The 11,172-nt window shown below is 39.1% G+C and overlaps 1 protein-coding gene across 2 annotated transcripts in view; it reads right to left on the bottom strand.

Moving 5' to 3' along the window:
- The window catches only part of CORIN (corin, serine peptidase), a 271,320-nt gene that overhangs the window by 10,005 nt on the left and 250,143 nt on the right, over nucleotides 1–11,172 (bottom strand). The window lies entirely within an intron of this gene.

The following is an 11,172-nucleotide window of genomic DNA, read 5'->3' as shown; positions in this document are numbered from 1 at the left end:
TAATGGGAAAACCGAGGCCCAGACTGGTTAAGTAAGTTGGTTCATGCTTGTCATATGCTACAACAAAAACAATAGCTACTACAAAGAAAAAAAAAATTAAGCCAGAGCTCTGTTCACTGCCAGGTAGGAGACTGCCAGCTCAGCGTCAGCTCAGCATGATAGTGCTGCTCTGCTAAAATAGAGAAAACCTGTTCAATATAACAGGGAAGGGTTGTCTCTTTTAATGTCTTCGCCACCAGCCCCCAGGTATGGCAGAAACCAAAAGCAAAACAGGAAACAACCCAACTTATTGTTTGAAAGAGTTTTCTAGAGTGAAGGACATGTGCATACATGGTAGAAGCAAAAAGAAGGAGGACAATTTCAGGCTACATGATTGCCACATGAGTTTAATATCAGTTCGAAAGTACAAATTAGCTGGGTGTAGTGGTGCGTGCCTATAGTCCCAGCTACACAGGAGGCTAAGGCAGGAGAATCACTTGAACCTGGAGGGCAGAGGTTGTAGTGAGCCAAGATGGCACCATTGGACTCCAGCCTGGGCCACAGAGTGAGACTCCATCTCAAAAAATAGAAAAGAAAAAAGTACCATTGGAGAAACACATGGAAACGGACTCTGATCATATGACTATTTTAGTAAAAAGAGTTAAATTATGGCCGGGCACAGTGGCTCACATCTGTAATCCCAGAACTTTGGGAAGCTAAAGTGGGCGGCTCACCTGAAGTCAGGAGTTCAAAACCAGCCAACACAGCAAAACCTCATTTCTACTAAAAATACAAAAATTAGCTGAGTGTGGTGGCTGGCACCTGTAATCCCAGCTACTCAGGAAGCCGAGGCATAAGAATTGCTTGAACCCAGGAGGCGGAGGTTGCAGTGAGCCGAGATTGTGTCATTGCACTCCAGCCTGGGTGATAAGAGTAAAATTTTGTCTCAAAAAACAAACAAAAAAAAGAGTTAAATTAGGCTACCAATAAAAGAAAGCCAAAGATAGCAGCCAAAAATCTTCAGTTTAAAGGGAATTACTTGCTGTTTGGCTGTCAAGCCTTCAAAGCAGCAGCAAGGAGAGCTGGCACATCCTGAAAGAAGTTTGTGCAAAGAACTTCAGGGTGTGACAGGAAGGAAGCAGGCCAAGGTGAAGCCAGGTGAGAATCCACCAATCCCAGGGAAAACAGCTGAGGAAGATGTTAAAACACCTTGCTATTCTTTGTTCTCACTGTGGATAGTATTTTACTCCTTGAAATCACACTTGCTTTCAGGTCTAATTAGCTTCATGTTTATACTATTGTTTTAATACTAAATGTACTTTATAGACAACTTTATAGCTTGTATGATTTCAGCTTACAATTCTTCAATTATTAACGCTAGAAAAAAATACTCAGCTATTTACATACGTCAGACACACTATAGCATCTAGAAAAATTTATACAGAATTGCAGGCACAATGTCTCTGGAGGCAATAATCAGTCCCTTTGGTTTGCAATTTGCCACACTCAGCTCTAGTTTAGACATCAAGTTTTTCACTCAATTCAGCTAGACAAATTTAAAGATTTTTATCTTTGTCTTTTCTTAGGAGTGAAAAGTTTCTCTTCTCTCTCTCTGATTTTCTTAGAATATCTTATATTTAATATTTTTCCTGTTTAACAAGTTAATATTAAAATTAGCACCTATGATAGAAATTTCTCTGTTTTACAAGACTTACTCCAGAAATAGCATAGCTAAGTGATGATTTGGAGATCATTTGGAGATACATACAGGTTACCAAATATGTAATAAATAAATAAATATTACACTATATCATCACTGCTGTTCTACAAATCTTAGGAACCTCTTACTTTTAATATTGTGCTCTGTCCTTGATATTTTATTTTTATTTATTTTTTTAATTTTTGAGATGGAGTTTCACTCTTCATCCAGGCTGAAGTGCAATGGCATGATCTCAGCTCACTACAACCCCTACCTCCCTGGTTCAAGCAATTCTCCTGCCTCAGCCTCCTGAGTAGCTGGGATTACAGGCACCTGCCACCACGCCTGGCTAGTATTTTGTATTTTTAATAGAGACAGGGTTTCACTATGTTGGCCAGTCTGGCCTCAAACTCCTGACCTCAGGTGATCCACCCATCGTGGCCTTCCAAAGTACTGGGATTACAGGCATGAGCCATCGTGCCCGGCTATCCTTGGTATTTTAAAAGAATTATCTGTAACAGACAAGGTGAACTTTTTTTTTTTCTTCAACTTTTAAGTTCCGGGGTACATGTGTAGGAAACGCAGGTTTGTTATATAGGTAAACATGTGCCATGGTGGTTTGCTGTACAGAACAACCCATAACCTAGGTATTAAGCCCAGCATCCATTAGTTATTCTCTCTGATGCTCTTCCTTGCCCCAATCCCAGCCCCAACAGGCCCCAGTGTGTGTTGTTCCCCCACTACGTGTCCATGTGTTTTCATCATTCAGCTCCTACTTGTCAGTGAGAACATGTGGTATTTGGATTTCTGTTCCTGTGTTAGTTTGCTGAGGATAAGGCTTCCAGCTTCATCCATGTCCCTGCAAACGACATGATCTTATTCCATTTTATGGCTGCATAGTCCATGGTGTATACATACCACATTTTCTTTATCCAGTCTATCATTGGTGGGCATTTGGTTTTACTCTATGTCATTACTATTGTGACTAGTACTGCAATGAACATGTGCATACATGTGTTTTTTGTTTGTTTGTTTTTTTGAGATGGAATCTCACTGCGGCCATATCTTGGCTCATCACAACCTCCGCTTCCTAGTTTCAAGTGATTCTCCTGCCTCAGCCTCCTGAGTAGCTGGGACTACAGGTGTCTACCACCATGCCGGGCTAATTTTTGTATTGTTAGTAGAAACGGGGTTTCACTATGTTGACCAGGCTGATCTCAAACTCCTGATCTTGTGATTCACTCACCTTGGCCTCCCAAAGTGCTGGGATTACAGGCATGAGCCACAGTGCCCAGGCTGCATGCATGTGTCTTTATAATAGAATGACTTATATTCCTTTGGGTAGATACCCAGTAATGGGATTGCTGGGTCAAATGGTATTCCTGCTTCTAAATCTTGAGGAACCACCACACTGTCTTCCACAAGGGTTGAACTAATTTACATTCCCACCAATGGTGTAAAAGCATCCCTTTTTCTCTACAATCTGACGAGCATCTCTTTTTTCTTGGCGTTTTAATAATTGCCATTCTGACTGGCATGAAATACTATCTCATTGTGGTTTTGATTTACATTTCTCTAACAAGCAGTGATGTTGAGCTTCTTTTCATATGTTTGTTGGCCACGTGAATGTCTTCTTTTAAGAAGTGTCTGTTCATGTCCTTTGCACACTTTTTAGTGGGTTTTCTTCTTGTAAGTTTGTTTAAGTTCGTTACAGACTCTAGATACTAAACCTTTGTCAGATAAATAAATTGCAATTATGTCTTCTCATTCTGTAGGTTGTCTATTCAATCTGATGAGAGCCCTTCTTTTGCTGTGCAGAAACTCTTTAGTTTAATTTGATCCCATTTGTCAATTTTTGCTTTTATTGCCATTGCATTCAGTGTTTTTGTCATGTAGTCTTTTCCTGTGCCTATGTCCTGAATAGTATTTCCTAGGTTTTCTTCTAGGGGTTTTATAGCTTCAGGTTTTACATTTAAGTCTTTAATCCAACTTGAGTTAATTTTTGTATAAGGTGTAATGAAGGAGTCCAGTTTCTAATTTTTTGCTCATGGCTAGCCAGTTCTTCCAGCACCATTTAATAAATAGGGAATCTTTTCCCCATTGCTTGTTTTTGTCATGTTTGTCAAAGATCAGATGGTTGTAGGTGTATGGCCTATTTCTGAGTTCTCTATTCTGTTCCATTGGTCTATGTGTCTGTTCTTGTACCAGTACCATGCCGTTTTGGTTACTGTAGTCTTGTAGTATAGTTTGAAGTTGGGTAGGGTGATGCCTCCAGCTTTGTTCTTTTTGCTTAGGATTGTCTTGGCTATGTGGGCTCTTTTTTTGGTTTCATATGAATTTTAAAATAGTTTTTTCTAATTCTGTGAAGAATGTCAGTGGTAGTTTAATGGGAATAGCTTTGAATCTATAAATTACTTTGAGCAGTATGGCTATTTTCACAATATTGATTCTTCTATCCATAAACATGGAGTGTTTTTCCATTTGTTTATGTCCTCTCTGATTTCCTTGAGCAGTGGCTTATAGTTCTCCTTGAGGAGGTCTTCACTTCCCTCGTTAGCTGTATTCTTAGGTATTTTATTTTCTTTGTAGCAATTGTGAATGGGAGTTGGCTCTGTGCTTGGCTGTTATTGGTGTATAAAAATCCTAGCAATTTTTGCACATTGATTTTGTATCCTGAGACTTTGCCAGAGTTGCTTAGCAGTTTAAGAAGCTTTTGGGTTGTGACAGTGGGGTTTTCTAGATATAAGATCATGTCATCTGTAAACAAAGATAATTTGACTTCCTCTCTTCGTATTTGAATATTCTTTCTTTCTTTCTCTTGGCTGATTGCCCTGGCCAAAACTTCCAATACTATGTTGAATAGGAGTGGTAAGAGGGGGCATCCTTGTCTTGTGCTGGTTTCCAAGGGGAATGCTTCCAGCTTTTGCTTATTCAGCATGATATTGGCTGTGGGTTTGTCATAAATGGCTCTCATTATTTGAGGGATGTTCCTTCAATACCTAGTTTATTGAGAGTTTTTAATATGAAGGGATGTTGAATTTTATCAAAGGCCTTTTCTGTGTCTATTGAGTTAATCATGTGGTTTTTGTCTAGTTCTTTTTATGGTGAACCAGCATTGCATCCCAGGGATGAAGCTGACTTGATCGTGGTGGATAAGCTTTTGATGTGCTGCTGGATTTGGTTTGCCAGTATTTTATTGAGGATTACTGCATCAATGTTCATCAGGGATAACAGCCTGAAGTGTTCTTCTTTTGTAGTATATCTGCCAGGTTTTGTTATCAGGATGATGCTGGCCTCATAAAATGAGTTAGGGCGGAGTCCCTCCTTTTCAATTTTTTGGAATATGGAAGAAATTCTGTAAATAAAGACTGTATTACATCACAAGCCCTGCCCAGTCTGAGGGCCATCCGCCTCTCAGCTCCAGAAAATTATTTTCACATTGGAATGCCCAGTGGAACCTGACCTTCTAATTGCCTAAGGAAAGCCAAAGTTCTGGATTTTATGCCAATTATCTGTGATTTTACATGCTGCCTAAAAATTTAAAAATGGATACAATAAGCAAACTAGATTGGCAGCCTGGATGTCTCATTAGTATACAATCTCAATAGTTTCCCAAGTGTTTCTACACACTTTATTCGAAATGATCCTCATACCAACTGTGAGATGTAAATAGAGATTCATTATTCCACTTTAGAGAAGAGAAATCATGACTCAGAGGAGATGAGTGACTCATCTGAAGTCACACAGACAGCAAGTGATGAAAACAGACTCTTTGAATCCCCTACACCCCACCCTTACAACTGAACTTCTTTGAAACAAAGAGAAGGGTCCGCAGGCATCAAAACAGGATTTAGGTATTGGGCACAGAAGGGAACGCATGTAGGATGGATGGAGACACTGGTGAGTGATAAGGTGACAGGAAGATGTGTTCTCTTTCCTGAATGTATATCTGTCAAATATGATAGGAAGCTAGCCACTAGTGATAAAATTATAGGAAATGAACAATTCTATTATGCCAGGTTCCAAAAAAAAGCAAGAGAAGGGTCTAGTCAAACTCATATTCTAGACCTTCAAGAATCAGGTTTCAGAAAGTTTTAGGGGGAAAAAGCTAATGTAATATGTCTAGAGATTCTTAAAGTAAGTACAGCTCAAGAAAGTTGGGAGTGTTTAAGCACCAAATTCTGATACTACCATCACAATAGTTGCAGTATGTAAGAAAATGAAGAATCGGTTGAACATTAAATGTGACTACAGAAAGATCTCAGAGCAGGCTGAGCGCGGTGGCTCATGCCTGTAATCCCAGCACTTTGGGAGGCCATGGCGGGCAGATCATGAAGTCAGGAGTTCGAGACCAGCCTGGCTAACATAGTGACACCCTATCTCTATTAAAAACACAAAAATTAGCCAGGTATGGTGGCACACGCCTGTAGTCCCAGCAACTTGGGAGGCTAAGGCATGAGAATTGCTTGAACCTATGAGGTAGAGGTTGCAGTGAGCCAAGACCATCCTGAGTGACAGAGGACATAACAAGACTCCCTCTCAAAAAACAAAAAACAAAAAACAAACAAACAAACAAACCTCAGAGAGTTTTGAAGTCTATCATAAAAGAATGGCATGAAACCAAAGTAATTGTCTGAAAGTCTTATTTATTAAGTGAGCAGAGTTTGGTCTAAAAAGAAACAAAGTAAGATAAATTAAAAATGGCTTCTTGCAAAATGATGTGCAAAATAGAACAAGAAAAGAAAAAAAAAAATTGCTGTCTGTAGCAGATAACTAAGACAAAGCAGAACCGTTTGAAGGCTACTTTTTGAGATGGAGCTTCGCTCTTGTTACCTAGGCTGGAGTGCAATGACATGATCTTGGCTCACGGCAACCACCTCTGCCTCCCGTGTTCAAGCAATTCTCCTGCCTCAGCCTCCAGTGTAATTGGGATTACAGGCACCCCTCACCATGCCAAGCTAATTTTTTGTATTTTTAGTAGAGATGAGGTTTCATCATGTTGGCCAGTCTGGTCTCAAACTCCTGACCTCAGGTGATCCACTGGCCTCAGCCTCCCAAAATGCTCGGCTTACAGGCATGAGCTATGGTGCCCAGCCCTTTACCTCCAATTTCGATATTCAAGGAGAATAATCTTCAGACAATATTCAGACAATTCATCTATATGATGAGAACATACAGGTGCTTCATACATTGGAAATGGTGAATTGATGTGTGGTCCAAGGCATGGGAGGAGTTGGTGAGAGAACACCGACCCTCTGTAGGTGTGTTAACATTTCTAGTTTCAGACAAATTACAGCCCTGCATACTGAAATGACTACAGATATGATTACTAAGAAACACCAAGAAGAGGCTGACTTGTCAAGTAACAAATATTTATTGAGTGGCTGCTGTATGCCATGCTGAAAGAAATAAAAACTCAAGAGTGAGGAAGGCAGATGGAGTTCACGTCTTCAGAGAGTTTTCATTCTACTAAACTAAAGAGTAAAAATAAAAAGTGCAAAAACAAGATTATTGCAGGCACTTAGAAGTAAAAAAAATATGGCAATGTGATAGAAGATTTGATAGGGCAATCGCTTTGGCTAGATTGGTTAGGGAAGGTCTCTGAGAAAGTGACACTCAAATTGAGACTTGAACAATGAAAAGGAAGTAGTTTTACGACTCTATGCAAGTATTCCAAACTGCAGAAACAGCAAGTACAAAGACCCTGAGGCAGGAATGAGCTTGGAGGATTTCAGGAGCTGAATGAAAACTGGTATGTTGGAGCCCAGTGAGGGACAGGAAACTGGAAGGAGATGCAGTCAAAGCGGTAGGACTAGATCTTAATAGGCTCCGATGAGAAGATTTTATTCTGGTTACAATGGGAAGCCAGTGTAGGACTTTAAGCTGGGGAGTGACATGGTGTGATTTACATTTTAGAAAGTTCACTATCTCACTGTGTGGATAATAGGTAATAAGGGAACAAGAGAGTAGTCAAAAAAAAAAAAAAAAAGCCCAATAGGTAACTGTTTTAGTAGTCATTATGGATGTGTTGTGTCCCTCTAAAATCTATACGTTGATGTTCTAACTCCTGTATATTATAATATGACTTTATTAGGAAACAAACTTTAGGGAGGTAATCAAGTTAAAATGACTTCATCTGGATGGGCTCTAATCCACTAAGACTAATCCATATCTAATATAAAACTGACAGGCACACAAGGAAAACACTATGTAAAGAGGAAAGTGGAGATCAGGGTCCTGCTTCTAAAGCCCAAGGAATACCAAAAATTGCCAGGAAACCACTGGGATCTAGGCAACAGGTGTTCTCTCTTTCAGCACTAGGAAGGAAGGAACCCTGCCAGTACCCTGATCCTAAACTTCTAGCCTCCGGAACTATATGCAATAGACTTTCATGGTTCAAATCTCCCAGTGTGTGATACTTTGTTATGGAAGCCCTAGGAAATAAATACAATAGCCCAGAAGTTAGATGATGGTGGCTTGGAGTAGAATTATAGCACTAAGATAGGAAACGTGGTTGGGTCCCACTTTTGCTTTTTATTATACTTTATGTTCTGGGGTACATGTGCAGATCATGCAGGATCATTACATAGGTATACACATACCATGGTGGTTTGCTGTATCCATCCCCCTGTCATCTACATTAGGTATTTCTCCTAATGTTATCCCTCCCCAAACCCCCACTCCCTATCACTCCCCTAGCCCTCCCACCCCCCAGCAGGTGCTGGTGTGTGATGTTCCCCTCCCGGTATCCATGTGTTCTCATTGTTCAACACCCACTTATGAGTGAGAACATAGGGTGTTTGGTTTTCTGTTCTTGTGTCAGTTTGCTGAGAATGATGGTTTCCAGATTCATCCATGTCCCTGCAAAGGACACGAACTCATCCTTTTTCATGGCTGCATAGTATTCCATGGTGTGTATGTGCCACATTTTCTTTATCCAGTCTATCATTGATGGGCATTTGGGTTTGTTCCAAGTCTTTGCTATTGTAAATAGTGCCACAATGAACATATGTGTGCATGTGTCTCTATAATAGAACGATTTATAATCCTTTGAATATATACCCAGTAATGTGATTGCTGGGTCAAATGGAATTTCTATTTCTAGATCCTTGAGGAATTGCCACATTGTCTTCCACAATAGTTGAACTAATTTACACTCCCACCAACAGTGTAAAAGTGTTCCTCTTTCTCCACATCCTTTCCAGCATCTGTTGTCTTCAGATTTTTTAATGATTGCCATTCTAACTGGCATGAGATGGTATCTCAATGTGGTTTTGATTTGCATTTCTCTAATGACCATTTTTTCATATGCTTGTTGACTGCATAAATGTCTTCTTTTGAAAAAAATGATGATGAGCATTTTCTCATGTTTGTTGACCACATAAATGCATTCTTTTGAAAAGTGTCTGTTCATATCCTTTGCCCACTTTTTGATGGGGTTGTTTGTTTTTATCTTGTAAATTTGTTTAAGTTCTTCGTAGATTCTGGATATTAGCCCTTTGCCAGATGCGTAGATTGCAAAACCTTTTTCTCATTCTGTTGGTTGCTGGTTCACTCTAATGATAGTTTCTTTTGCTGTGCAGAAGCTCTTATGTTTAATTAGATCCCATATGCCTATTTTGGATTTTGTTGCCATTGCTTTCGCTGTTTTAGTCATGAAGTCCTTGCCTATGCCTATGTCCCGAATGGCTTTGCCTATGTTTTCTTCTAGGGTTTTTATGGTGTTAGGTCTTATGTTTAAATATTTAATCCATCTGGAGTTAATTTTTGTATAAGGTGTAAGGAATGGGTCCAGTTTCAGCTTTCTGCACAAGGTTAGCCAGTTTTCCCAACACCATTTATTAGACAGGGAATCTTTTCCCCATTGCTTGTTTTTCTCAGGTTTGTCAAAGATCAGATAGTGGTAGATATGTGGTGTTACTTCTCGGGTCTCTGTTGTGCTCCATTGGTCTATATGTCTGTTTTGGTACCAGTACCATGCTGTTTTCATTACTACAGCATTGTAGTATAGTTTGAGGTCAAGCAGCATGATGCCTAGAGCTGGAGGGTTCCACCTTTTTGGAAGAAGATCCTACTGGTCTTACCGATAAAGTCAATGTGAGAAGAGTTGAGGATGACTCCTAGGTTTGGCATATTAGCAAACCAATAGATGATGCCTTTTACTCAGAAGGGTGAAGTTTGTGAAGTAACAATTATTTGCTCAGTGGGAGAAGTGAGAAATCAATAGATTTGTTTGGTTTATGTAAGATGTTTATTACAAATGAACATTTTATCTTCACAATTAAAAATATACATGTGAAGTTGATCGGTGGTAGTGATTGGGTAGAAATCTGGGCTGGGGGAGATATAAATTTGAAAGTTATAAACAAATATTTGATACATTTGATATTCTAGTTTGATATTCATATTAATACTCACATAATACTTTATATTCATATTTTTCAAATATGAACAAAATATTTGTTCAAATCAGAACTAGTATATAAACCATGTGATGAGACGAGTGAGTGTAGACATACAAGAAAGCAAAGAATTGGGTCCTGGGGAACTAAAGCATTCAGTAGCCTAAAAAAGGAGGAGGTGAAAAAAGAGAAAAAGAAGAGTAAGGTCACTGACATATGAAGAAAACAAAGAGTTTTTTGCTATTTTAGAAGAAAAGTGAAAGTATTTCAAGAAGGATGTAGTGATGAAATACTGGAGAGGGTTCTAGTGGGTTCAAAACTGAAAATACACCATTGGATTTGACTAGATGAAAGTCATTAGATATTTTAATAAGTGTCACTTCTGTAAGGATCTTGATAAGAACCCAACCAGAGTGGGTTGAAGAGAATGTGGTACACAGAGAAGTGTAGACAGTAACTGTAGGAAACTCTTTTAGGAGTTTTTTCTGTGAATAGCAGCCAGAGTAGAGCAACAGATGAAAAGGGATGTGAATTCAAGAGGACGGGATTCAAGTTTGTGATATTAAGGCATGGCATGGTTGCTGAAGGGAGTGATCCAGCAAAAAAAGATAAATTAATGATGCAAAATAGAAGTGATGACTTTAGGAGAAAAATCTTTGAAAAGATAGAAAGGGATGTGTTTGTTTTAAAATAAGAGCAAAGACATGTCTTCCACCATACTCAAGGGAAAATAGTGAATGTGGCCAAAGATGCAGGTGATTTGTTGGAACTGGGGGTTGAGACAAAGTGAAAGATATGATGGCATCTATTATATTAATAAAGTATGAGGTGAGATTAGTAATGGATGACAAAGATTTGGAGAGACAGAATAAGCTGTCAAGTAGTTGTCTATTGACAATCATAGTAGAAAAGTGACTTCACTGTGGAAGTATATTGAAAGTGTCTTATTGTGTTAGATGCTTATGTGGGATTCATGATCATATGTTTGATGTGACCTCAGTTAGCAGATAAGTGTATGATATTCTCCAACAGGTCATGTGTTCAGGTGCAGATGCAACATACATGACTAGGGAGTGACAAGACTGAAAGACA

Source organism: Cebus imitator, unplaced genomic scaffold (genome assembly GCF_001604975.1).
Source record: "Cebus imitator isolate Cc_AM_T3 unplaced genomic scaffold, Cebus_imitator-1.0 Scaffold124, whole genome shotgun sequence".
In the NCBI taxonomy this organism is placed as follows: domain Eukaryota; kingdom Metazoa; phylum Chordata; class Mammalia; order Primates; family Cebidae; genus Cebus; species Cebus imitator.
Note: the sequence above shows the minus strand (reverse complement) of the source record. Positions and strands in the feature narration are given on the sequence as shown.